We start from the raw sequence: 14,329 nt of genomic DNA on the forward strand, positions 1-14,329 counted from the left end.
ACCAGTGGAGAAAACAGAGGGTAAGCTTTGATGTTTAGTAATTTCATTTTTTAAGTAAGTTAATTTGAAATATGTTCTAATTAATCAGCAAATGGTATTTACATAGGCGAGTTTACTACAGTTTTATATATTTATTTAACTCAGCACCACAAACAACAACACTGACAACTGAACTATTAACAATGTTGATAATATTAATAATGTTTAACAATAACAAGAAGCAATTTGAACAAATTATTAAAAGGAGCAAAACGATACATTAGGAGATATTGAACTGGATTCAGTAATCAAACTATACCATAAAATGGACCAGAAGTTATGTGCAGTAATAAAGGATGAAACACACCAGGGAACAGTGAATTTCGCTGTTCCCTTAACACACCCATTGCATTCACAAATAAATTTTAACAAAAGTGGTTTTAGGTTACAAGTGCTAAAATAAAATTCATGGCGATACGGGTCATTTATTCCAGATGCAATATTCAATTTTAATTTTATAGCAAAACGCTATGTTTTTAGTGTTTCAATCTTACTAAAAGTAAACTTTTAACTGGTCTGTCTCTGAAGTATACCTAATATTATAAACAATTTTATACAATAATTTTATTATGAATTTTTAACAACTTTAATATTTTCAATTGCTCTTTATTATCCTAACGTAATATCTTGTCATTGCCAAGTTGTATTATCTTGTAATATTTATGTAGTGTTATGCTTTTTTAACCCGGCTGTTGCAAAGGAAATACAAATTTTATAATTTAAAATAGCAAAATAAAGTGTTCTTGAATCTTGACTCTTTTAAACCATGATGATTTTTAAAATTTTTATTCATTAGCAGCCACAACAGCTCAACCGACAACATTAAAGAGCGCAGAGGGTAAGTTGCAATTACTTTCTCGCTATATGCAAGTTACTGTAAAGAAATATCCAGTGATTTTAAATCATAAATCGAATCCAATGACCGTCTTATCACAACAATCATATACTGCATTGAATCAAACACATAACCTACTCATCATTTGAAAAAAAAACCCGAAACGATTATTTTTTGTTTCCAGATTGGTCCTTTGTTAATGAATCAAGGAATTTCCACTCACTTCATTGCTTAATCCTCGACGTGTGTACTGAAAAAATGCGAAGATATTTTATGAAAGAAAGTCAGCTCCAGAGAAAATCAGACGTTGGACAATTTTTGATTGAACAAAAAAAGAAAAGTACATTTGATAACGTTGACTTTAAGGGTCAAGAGCCAAATATATTCTTGCCAGATGCTGATATTGATAAGTTTGACATGACAATTCTGCTTTTGATAATACGCTATTGCTTTAATCGTTCCAAAGATGATAGCTTTTGGAACAATCCTCCAGACAAAGACAATACTGAGCTGGCAAATATCGTACGCATATGTCAATACAAAAAGACTATTCTACGCAGGAGTTATAACGCTAGGATCACCGATGAGGACTTTACCAAGCAATGGAAGGATCTTAAAGTCATGTTAACAGGTCTCGGTGTTTCTGAAGAAGACATTTATAAATACCGAAATCCATGGCAGCAAACAAAACAACTAAAAGGTAATTTACATTATTTTTATCGGATTTATATTATGCAGTAATGTGTTATTGCATAATTGTATAAATTTCCTGACAACCAAACCCGAGAGAATTGTTATTCGTGCTCTTCCCGTCCTTTCCTTAAATTATTTGTTTATTTTTTCAGAATTTTCTTATTTCTTTCATTAATTTACATACATGATATTTCATGAAGCCATAATTAATATCCTACTCTCTAATGAACCATTGCATCTGTGATAGTCAGTGTTCGAGATGCATACGGTACAAAAAAAAATGACAAAGTATAGCATTGACAAAAATAGCATCTTGATAACCCATGTCCATGTTGAGGTTCAGATATTTATTACGTCAAAATGAATAAGGTTCTTGCATAACAATTCTGTCTTTTTACTAATATTTTCTTTTATGTAAACGTACGTGCAGGTTTCTCAATGATTTCTTTATCTATTTGTATTCCAAGAGAAAAACGAAAAGACACAGATGTACGCGGTGGCATGGCCATTACGTGTACACACATGTGTTAATCCAGAACCGTGTGGCTCTCAACGTTCCTGCGTCGACCAAGCAGTCGATGATTAATTTGAATTGATCATTTTATAACCATGGAAAAAATATTGTTACGGTGCCGGCGACAATTATTGATGGTGCGCTTTTTTTCCGATCGGAAGTATAATGTACCGACAATTTGACAAGAGATTTGCGTTTGCTAAGTCAAACATGGTAAAGACCGAGCGAGGTGCGAGGGAGGTAGAGCGACGATAAAAATTAATCATTCGTTTTAGCAGTAAATCAATCATTATTCTTCTCTTTTGACTTCTTCAACCCTAATCCCAGTTCCCCATCCCCATCACTTCCTCCGAAATTAAATAATATAGACAAACCATGTTTTTAATCTGTTCAATTTATTTTTTCATCACCGGTTCTTGCTATAAGGAAACCTCCAATGAATTTCAAAAATCAATCAACTTTTGTAATGAAGCCGATGCCACAATGGCAATTAAGAAGGAGGTAGTTTTAGGGGTTTACAGTACGTTCGAAAGCTTTGGTTTTATTTGCTAAACGGAAACACATACTGAATTGATTTTCACAATCATTATATGATTATTCCGTCTCTGAACACCATTACTTTAAGTAATTTTGGCGTTAAATTTTATTTAACCCTTTTGTAGCGATGACTTTTTAGACTGTGCTATTCTGTTTAACATTAACGGACAATACTGTGCGCTTAGTTAGTAAGAGGACCTATGGGGGGTGGAGAGCATCAGGGCCCCCAGGCACGAGGGGCCCCCGACATTGAGTTTAAAAAACTATAATATAAACTATAATACCATAGTTTCATTCTATGGGGGCCCCAACAGTTTTAAACAATAAAAGCTGGGTTTTGATGTTTGATATTGGTTCTGATGTTTGATATTGTTTCTGGTTTTGTGATCAATCTGATTTGCATTGTATATACGTTATGAAAACATATGTTTTGTTTCTCACTAAAATATTCTCTTTATTTATTTACACCTACATAAAATACATAGGCCTACTGGTAGGCCAATACTTCACTTTTTCCTGGCCAATACCAGTTTCAAAAGTTGGCCTATGTAATCAATGTCGGTTTTGTCAAAAAGTTGTCCGAAATATTTCATCAGTCATGGACCATTCTATATTCTCTATTAACTCAGTTAACAGTTCATAAATAACATAAGCTCTAAGCGAAACATAAGCTCTAAGCAAAAGCCCCTTCGGACCCCCACCAGGTGACTCAGCCCCTGGACTCCGTCCGGGGTCCTATGCGTCCCCTTGCCACTGCGTCTGTTTGCTCGCTCCGCTCGAAAACCTAACGCTCGTTTTGCTCACTTATTAAGGGCCCCAATAAGAGTCAGCGCCAGGGCCCCACAAACTCCGTGACGTCACTGCTGCAGTCTGGCTTTCCACATGAGCAGTTGGTGGATGCAGTGGCGGCGCCAGCGGAGTGGCAGGGGGGGGGGGGGGCTTAAGCCCGACAGAGCTCGTCGGGCATTCGGATTACAAAACATATAAAAATAGGCCCACACCAAGCCAACACATGCCTGTCACAGTCTGAGAGTGCCATTTTCGGCCATCTATAGGTTGATATTCTTTAAAAAAAAATCTCATTTGGGAGGGGGAACCTCCTTTCAACCCCTTCTCCAAGCTCGAGCCTACGAGCTCAAGTCCCCCTGTCGGACAACTTAGCGCCCCCACCCCAGAAAATATATCCTAGAGCTGCCACTGGGTGGATATTGAATGCGTTGCAACGAGCACAGATCATGCTATACATTTCTCTTCAGAAAGACAAGCGCAATAAATTAAATTTTCATTTGGAACAGGACTAGAGTACCGTACCAAACTCAATGGTTTTGTCCACATAAACTGTACGCTACTATAATATTAGTATATGGGTAACAAGCTACCGCTGATCTACTCATCATTAAAAACCCCACGCAATTTTATTTCTTTTTTACAGATTGGTCTTTTATTAATGAATCAAGGAATTTTCACTCAGTCCAAGGTTTAATTCTTGACGCGTGTACTAAACAAATGCGAAGATATTTTATGAGCGAAAGTCAGCTCGACAGAAAATCAGATGTCGGAAATTTTTTGATCAAACGAAAAGAGGGTGGAGCCTTTGATGACGTCGACTTTGAAGGTCAAGATTCATGTATATTTTTGCCAGATGCTGACATTGATAAGTTTGATATGGCAACGCTGTTTTTGCTAATACGCTATTGTTTTAATAGTTCCAGAGATGAAGAATCCTTTTGGGAGAATCCTCCAAAAGATGACAATTCTGAGCTTGCAAATATTGTGCGCATATATCAGTACAAAAAGAAAGTTCTAGACAGCAGTTATAACGCTAGGATCACCGATGAGGAGTTTACCAACCAATGGAAGGATCTTACAGTTATGTTTGCAGGTCTCGGTGTTTCTGAAGAAGACGTTTATAAATACCGATGGCAGCAAACAAAAGTACTAAAAGGTAAAGTACATTATTCTTCTTGCTAGTAATGTGAAGGATGAGCATTTAAATAATCAATCTCCTAGTGCATATTATGAATTTAAAAAAAAAATAATTTTTTGACAGCAACGCCTTCTTTCATTTTATTGTAAGCCCTCCTAAAGGCCTACATTCCTTAGCCACCTTTTTAGTCATTTCTCAAATCCAATAGCCCGTATTCTAGAAAGAAGGCTAAATTACTCCAGGACTAAATCCGCATTTAAACCAGGACTATCTAAAACAGTTTGTCGAAGGTAGACTCAAATTAATCTAAGTTAAAGGTGGTGTAATATATGCGAATTTATTTGTGCGACACGAACAGTTTCACAATAAAAAAATTTGCGTTAGCACGTCCTTATCAGTACGAAATATCAGCCAATTCGTAGTTCGAATTGCGTATGATCGTATCAAGGTAAATCGACATAAACAATTATTACACACAAATAGGTTTATGTCGATTGATCTTGGATAACACTGGATACGCGCATGCACAGTTCAAACCTTTAATTGACTTATTCTCGACACGCAGTTTAAACAAACATTGCTGCTGCTTTGCCAATGATGTGTTGATGTGCAATGGTTAAATCATCGATTTAATAATTCACACTGATCACTGATCCTATAATAGCTGGATTGTTCATTGGCTGGTTTTAGTGAATCTAACTTCTGAATTCGCCTAATAACGAATTCGTCGAGAAAATAGTGCTCTATTTCTGATTTTTTTTTCTCGCGTAAATTTATGTCAATTTTTTCTTGAAACATTTTGTTTGTGAAATATTGCCAGCAATGGGCTATAGGATGCGCGCAATAGACATAAGCTGCGCATATGTAGGCCTACTGTCAAACGCTTTCGCTTAAAAAATATGACTATTGCTGCAAGTACGATGATTTTTATGCTGTGCGACGAAAGATAAATTAATTCGACCATATTATATAAGAAGTTCCTGACTATATCTTTTAACAAATTAGTAAGTATATCCTTAATCATAGGCCTATGTATCACTTCATAACACGAATATTTTAACTAAATAGATACATTTATGATTCATTATAGGCCCAAAAGCTAGGTCCCGACAAAGGCCTAGCCTATGCATTTGTCTAAATCTTGCACAAGGCTATATAGAGTAATAATAATATAATTATGTTACACTTATACAGCGCTTAATGATGCCAACAAAGCCTCTAAGCGCTTAACATTATTACTCTTGGTCATTGGATCAAGCACATGAAACACATAGGCCCTACTCAGCTCTCTAAGTAGAATTCAATATTGTTGCAACTGCAATCGGAGCATTTTGTGTTTGAACCTACAAGGTACCCACCTGTACTCCTGGGTCGAGAGACACAACCAAGGGTAATTATGCCTTGCCTAAAGACAAACACAATGCTCAGCAAGGGATTGAATCTCCGACCAAACCGTTACACAGTAGGCCTATTTTTGGTTTCAATATTGATGTAGGGTGTAAAAATGAAAATATGCTGTTGCATGTTTCGTTCTGACAGGCATTTTTTAAGTGAAAAAGAGATTGGAATACATAGTGATGTCACGTGCAGACGATCTAATCAAAATGCCTACTGTAGGCCTAGTAGACATTATCCAGAGATCTTGTGCCAAAGGGATACCAAGGTATACGTATTCCTCCTTGGTTTGTAATAGAAAACAGTGTAAACTAGAGCAGTCACTCCATAGAGGGTATACTATACCTCCTCACTGTGCCAGGACACCGAACAACGTACACACAGGCTGTGTATGGGCGATTCCATTATTTTTCTTTTATCTTCAAAGGTAAGTTCAAGGGTAAAACCAATCGAATTTCAATGAGATTGACATTTGACATTTTGTTCCCAAAAGTTAATCATCTCTTTCTTAGATTAAACTAAAGTTTTTAATGGTCCATTTATAAGTTGTTGCGTAATCTTGCTTACAGACAGACAGACCGACAGACAGACAGACAGACAGGGGTTAATACATAACCTCATTGGTGGAGGTAACAATCCAAAATGTGTACTAAAGGTTCAAACGTGTCCCTACAGCTACATAATGATATAGTATTATTAATCTGTGGCGTTAAAAAACAATTAACAACAATCAACTTTATTAATCGGTTGAATTAATCAACTTTATTGGCGAGTCGAATGGCCGAGCGGTTAGCAGGGGCGCCGCAAGCTATAGCCATAATATCGGCGCTGGTTCGAACGGCACGCTCGCCTATCTCTTATACACATCTAGATGTGTATAAGAGACAGGGGTAGCACAGACATGAAGGGACCCTTAGGGGCGAAGAAAGTCATTGATCGAGTTCCTAGTCCACACATCACCAGCGCATTGAGACTTCGGTATAATGCGCTATACCAAATCCCACTACATTACATTACATTACATTAATGCTTTTGGATAATAATTTCTGTTGCTTTTATTTAAGATTTGGTTTCTATGATAATCATCAAAAATGCTTTGCAATATGTGGGACCAAGGTATTTCTAAGTTTCAAATATTATTCGTCAAATTTCCACTTCTTAGCATACTACGCGCTGTCCAACAATAAGAACTTTAGACTTATTGTGATAACAGTTTTCCACGCCCTTGGAAATTCAGATGAGCCAAGTTAATCTTATTTTTCAAATCGCTAGCAACACATTGTCTGCCCAAAATATTATTTCAACAAGTCTTTTATGAGGGTGGTCCATCCAGCCTGAGGTGATTATTAGGGATACTCAATACATGAAACCAAGGAAATATGCAGAGATAAACTAAGCAACTAAATAATATAGTAAGCAAAAAATAAAATAAATAAAATAAAATATATATATAATAATAAATAATACACTAAATTAAAAACTAACGAATTGAAAAAGGATGAATTGAGAAAAAAAAAACAAACTTATATATTTATATATGAAATATATATATATGTAAATAAAAATTTTTAATGAAATTAAATAGACTTCAAATACATACATTATGTCTATACGGATGCCTAAATCATGGTTTTAAAGCGAATTCATGCATGAATACAGACAAATATTTTTATAGTGACATCCCTGTTTGACTCCATTCTTCTTGTTTTTGCCTTTTCGGCTTAGTCACGTCATTAGCCTTGTCATTACTATCTTCCTGTTTAGCATTTTGCAATCGTTCCTGCACAATGTATTGATCGTTTTATTGATTGTTTAAGGTCTTTGATTTATACTATCAATTAATTTCCATACACAACCACTGGTTCTAACATCCTTTCCGCCAGACCGTATCGAACGTCTTTTTGAAGTCTAAAAAAGCCATAAAGGCATTTTCCCTTTAAAAAATATCGAACAGAGTATTCGTAAACTCGATTACTGTAATGGTGTTTTAGTTGGCTTGCATTGTACCCTCTACCAATATTAAAATTGCAATTTTATTTTGCTGCTCGAATTGGTATATTAATTTAGATTGAAAAAAACAAGCTATTGACGTAAATTGATTTGGTTTCTGTGTATTACTTGTCGAACGTACGGGTTTTTCTTCATCATGGCTTTACTAATATAAACATTCATTTAATGAATTTCGATTTTTAATTGTTGTTTTACAAATGCAAATTGAATAAAATAATAGTTCGGTTCAGTTAAGATTTTTTATTTGCATTACATTTAAAATGTAGAAAATAAAGTATATCAATTCAATATAAAATATCTAGAGTTGGTATTCCCAAACTTAAACGCATTAGCCTCACACTTAATTAACCAAACTTAATTAACTGCGATGGGTTCCAACTACTGAGCAAATTAAGTTAAATTAGCTCCTTTTTATATTGAAGCCTTTGCACCATTCAGGGGTGGCGAGAGCATAAGCAGGCTTGTGGTCTGCCGTCGCTCAAAATCTCTCGGAAGTGATCAAGGCGGAGACAACGTAGGGGTTTCATAGGCTTCTTTAATCGATTTTAAAGTCTACTAATATGTAAAAATTAGGGAATAGTGACATTTTCCCTGGTAAAAATACATATAATTTTTTTCTTCTTCCAGACGAATTATGTTTTTTCTCAATGAACACCGTCCCCCGTTTCACCCCAGTAGGCTACGGTGGCGAAACGTGTTCGAAAGTGGGGTGCCATTTTACAAGATAAAAAATCCAGTATGCAAACTAGGCCAGCATCTAGGCTGGGGGTCAGGGGGCCGCTAGGGGCCCCGGTGGGGGTGAAAGGGGCTGAAGTCGAAATAGAGGGGCCCACGAAGAGGTAAGAAAAATTTATGATTATGACACCTCTAGATGGCCGGAAAGAGCACTCTCAGATCGAAATTTGAATATAATTTTCTGTTTTGTCCATCTTTTTTAATAATCTTGAGAGAATTAAGAGGGTAGGGGCCCGTTCTGGCTAGACTCCGCCACTCTTTAATATAACATTTGACCAGCCTATCATTTTGCTTCACAAATGACTAATTCATAATGTCAAGCGAAAAGGTTTTTAAAACAGTTTTTACAACCTATAATACATTAATTACAATGTACTATAAATTATGTAATTAAAAACCTTCAGAGAACTTAAGTAGCTTATTGTTTTCGTTAAATTAGATGAAATTCAAATGTGGTTATATTACGTTAGTTTGATGGTTTACTGTAAGCCAATCAGTTACACTTATATCTTCATCGTTAACACAAACAGAACTAGAGAGTCGCACCATAGTTCTACCTACGCCCTATCCCTAAATACAGAATTTACGCAAGGCGGGCAAGCGATTTCATTGTTTTCTTTATGCTTGGGGATAGGTTTCAAGGAAACTTTACAGACGCGCGCTTTACAGACGTCAATCAATGTGGTACACACTGGTTGCTCAACTCAAAGTAGAACTTGTAATGTACGTTTAAAAATGAAAAAAAAAATCTATATTGTATTAAAATAATAAGTCGATTCATAAGGCGAAAATAAACACAATTACTCTAAGCACACAGTAGTAATAATAATAATAATAATAATAATAATAATAATAATAATAATAATAATAATAGTAATAGTAATAGTAATAATAATTGGTCAGTTTACCCATCCAATCACCATCCAGCTTGTGTTTTAGCCTTTCACCCATTGGTCAGTTTACAACCATCCAGCCTCTCTACCCAAACATATAAGTATTTCCCTGTTTGGAGTGTCTGCAGATATTATTCTCCTGAAGACGATTGAAGCATATCAATCGAAATGTCGAGACTTTCTTAACTACAACAGTTATTTTCAGAACTACTTATAATGACATATATAATAATAATAATAATAATAATAATAATAATAATAATAATAATAATAATAATAATAATAATAATAATAATAATAATAATAATAATAATAATAATAATAATAATAATGACATTGTAGAGCGTCCGTCAACAATGTTTGTCACTGGTGCTGGAGGAAGTCACAAAAGTGGGGGGGGGGGGAAGCTCCAGTGGAAAAAGTGAAGGGGTCAATGCCCCCTCCACCCGGTCTCACCGCTTCCACCGCCGTTGGCAGTAAGTAAGCTTAAGAGAATGATCTTTGGAGAAAGTCTTGAATGAAAAGAAGGAATTGCATTTACAATTTTTTCGGGTAAGCCGTTTTAGATTTCGCAATGGTAATTAAATATAGTTTTCTGTCTGGAGGAGAGTCTAATTGCTGATTGCGTGTACATTGAAAACTTAATGTTTGTGGGAATGTTTTCAAGGCAACTAGTTTGCCTACTAGCAAGGCCAGTATCAAACAGTTCATAACAGCAATACTTAATTAATGATTTTTTCCTGGCTCATTACAAAAAAAAAGACTCCAAAAAATAATTCCTCTAGAAATCCAAAATGGCCATCAAAATTAATAAATTTTAGCCAATATATTAAAATTTAGAGGACATATCACTGCTAAGTGTCACAGAGTGGACCTTATAGTGTGCTATACACTGTATAGTGCATCATGGTAATAAATATTTATGATTTAATGGTTGCTTGTGTTCACTGTGTAGAATCAGTATAATGAATATGCATGAGTTGATTTAGCATTACTCCAGGGTAGTTAAAATTTCATGAATATGAACAACTTTTAGGCAAGAATATTATGTTAATTTGTGTTAGCAGGGGTAGGCTTGGTAGAGAAACCAGAAGGGAGAGGTAGTTGCATAAGGAAAGGCTTAATGGAGGGGTGTAAGCTGTGGATAATGATCCAAGCAGGGACATGTCAGCTATTAAGGTGCACTATAGATTAAGCAAAGTTAAGTGGCATAGTGAAGCCTACCTAAATGATATTTGGTGATAGCTAGGAGCATCACAGCATTGTGCAACTCATATATATGAACCAAGTGGAGTTAGTTTGACCATGGTCAGAGGAGTACAGCCTAAACTCCAACGACAGGCTTTAAGACTTAAGAAGAAATTGAAGGTTTTAAGCAGCTGAAGTAAAAGCTGATATTTATTTCATGGGCGTCAATCGGTGGGGACGCGTCCCCCACTTTTCAAAGTGGGGGGGGGATCGTATCGATTGCCCCCCCACTTTTCATCAATCTCCTACAATTAAATCCCCACTTTTAAAAGCGAATGGAAAGAATACCAATTACGTATGACTCATGAATTTTGTCTGTTCACTTTTCTAAATGCGGTACGTATTTTTCAGACCAAAACCGAGTAAAAACGCAATTGTTTATACATTTCGTAATGAAACCACTCAGAAACCACTAGATCGATTTTATGGGTGCAACGGTTATCAGAGGCTAAATTTATTGTGAAAACAATGTACTGAACGTTGTTAAAATTGGATACTTATTAGGCCAATATTTTTACAAACTCAAAAGTGCACAATTTCTACTATAAACGATTTATTCCTTTTGCATTATATTATGACCCGTACGTTATGCTAGTGTTTAATATTATCTACATACATAGGATTACTGTTTTTCCTAATTTCAAAAAATTATGGTTAGTCAAATGAATTTTATATAGCCATTATTAAACAATAATTGTACAGCCTTTGACACGGATATGTCTATCTATTTCGATTAAGTAATAGACCTACCAAAAGTTTATAAACTCCAGTGTTACTTTGACGCAATCTCGCAATGACGTCATAATAATCAGTGGCGGATTCAAGTGGGGCCGAGCCGACCCTAAATTTTTCAAAATTATTATTTAAAAATGGAAAAAAAAACAAAGGAAAATTATAATTAGTATTTAGGTCTGAGAGTACCATTTCCGGTAATCTAGACGTGTCATAATCATAAATTTTCTTTCCTCAGCCCCAGATCAGCCCCAACCATGGTGGGGCTAAAGTGATCTACTTTCCAGAATTGTGCAAGACTCTCCCTGTCCCCCCTCTAATTTGCTTTCCTTTAGCCAACATTGATAATGATAAATTAAGTAAATCACCTTTATGTTTGTGAAATCAAGTTTATCTTATTTGTTTTGCATGGTTCGAATTTTGAATACGTTATAAGCTAATCGGTAGATAATAAATCATTATTTTTTATGAAGGTTAGTTTGCACGAAATACATAAGCGAGCATAATTATGACTAAAAGGATACCGGTAATTTTAAAAACTTTTTTATGATGAGTATTTCGGTGGCAGATTCAAGGGGCCCAGCCGGCCCACCATCCCTAATTTCTTTTCCGACCAACTATACGTGCTATAATCATAAATGCTCTTACCTAAGCCCCAACCATGGTGGGGCTGAGGTGGTCTACACTCTCCGTCTGTAAAAGTCCCTATCTAGGCCCAGCTCTATTTCAAAGGTTGGGAGAGGAGATAGGACTGGAGGGTGCTGATTTGATTTTGTTCGCTAAAGAAAGAGAGCGATGTGAACTTGGGAGAGTGAAAGAAGAGAATAAGATAGCAAGAGATGAGCGACAACGAAATAAGGAGTTTGAGAAAGAGAAATTGGAATTGCAGGTGAAGCTCGAAACAGCTAAACTGTCACATGATCATGAAACACTTAAACTTAGACAGAAAATTGAACAAATAGAAATCCAAAGGGCAGTGGCGTAACGATGGGTTCGGGGGCCCTGTGTATTTCTGAAACTGGGGGCCCTTTTTGGCTCCCAGTCACCAATTTTATCCTGGGATTTTAGATGTGCATTGTTATTCTAAATGTTTTTAACGACGAATAAATGATATAATATGGATCCAGAAAATTGAGGCTAGGGAGGGACTTTCACAGTTGAGTCTATACCACCTCAGACCCACCATAGATGGGGCTGAGGTAAGGAAATGGTATGAATATGGCAACTTTAGATGACCGGAAATGGCACTTCACAGACATAAAATTGTGAATATATTTTTTTTTCATCTCCTTAAAAAATATTTTGACAAATTTAGTGGGGCCCCGGGCCGGCAGCTCCCCGCCCCCTCAATCTTTATTCCACAAATTGATACTGCCCTCCCATGGCAAAAGGGCATAAATGAAAATTTTCTGTTTTGGAGATATTAAGCAAAACGTGTAATTTATTTAGCCCTAAAATGTGTTTTAGTATTTGATTTCATGGTTAATGTATACAAATAGACAAATAATGTCTCTTCCAGTGTAGCCCACATTTTTTCTATAAATATTGATTTTTGCGCTCAAAATGTCAGTTATGCTCTTTTGCCGTGGGTTTTCTGATTCAAGACATGTTGACAAACCTGGGCAAAAGGATATAAGTACCCAGTTTAGTTCATTTCAACGAAATTTTGAGTCAGATTATTCAAAAATAACATTCAATATATAATTTCATATGTTAGTCATGTATAAACTATAAAATAAATGTACAATAATACCAAAGAAACGCATTAAATAATAAATACTAAAATTACAAACGATTAAAAACCCATGTGTAGGCTAACCAAGTATACAAACAAGAAAATGAATTAACATTAGTATGCTATTATGTATCAACAAAGCCTTTTTGGCTAAATGTGCTAGATCGAGGACCCTGTGGGTAGGGGTCTTATGGACCCCTAGGGGTCTGGGGCCCCGCACAAGAGCGCATAGGCGTTACGTCACTGCGTGAAGGATGCATGCGTATGATGCGTATATGAAATATAACTGCTGTTTAGTTAGAATGCGCGTGTGACTGTTTTTATGTGTACGTTAAACAAGAATTACAATTATTTTTTTAATTTTATTTACAAATTAAAATAATAAATTTATATTTTAAGTCATGTAATTACAATATAAATTAGGCCTATTATTATTATTATTATTATTAATTATTATTATTATTATTATTATTATTATTATTATTATTATTAGCAATTCTTCTCTATGATCCAAATTCAAGTAATAATGAAATGATTACGAATATTATTGTTTTTTTATATTCTAATAAAATATTTATAAAATGTATTATATATATAGGCCTAGATTTAGATGGAAAAGTAAGTTGTTGTTTGCTTAGTGAACACAGTTGATTCGAGCAAACTGTGCATTTATACCTTTTTGTCATGCCATTTGCTATAAATAAATGTTGTAGTTGTGCTTCTTTGCCATAGTTATTTACTAAATAATCGTTTTAGTTGTCCCTCTTTGTCACTGTTATTTCAAGTTAAAATGTGAATTGTTATTCTGCCATGGTTAATTATTTTTATTAAACAGTTACTATTTTCCTATAGTTTATTTCCATAGTATTAAACTGTTGCCATTCAAAGTATGGCAAGATTATATAGCATAAATTAACTAGGCTTATCACGTTTGCCTAATATTAACTAGACATATGCTACTGTCAAGAATCATACTATTTAACCAATTTCTCTTTACAAATTGTGAGTACACAAACAGTAAGAATAATAAAAAATA

This window comes from Anneissia japonica, unplaced genomic scaffold, assembly GCF_011630105.1.
Source record: "Anneissia japonica isolate Jap-2015-1 unplaced genomic scaffold, ASM1163010v1 scaffold17835_len124482_cov113, whole genome shotgun sequence".
In the NCBI taxonomy this organism is placed as follows: Eukaryota; Metazoa; Echinodermata; class Crinoidea; order Comatulida; family Comatulidae; genus Anneissia; species Anneissia japonica.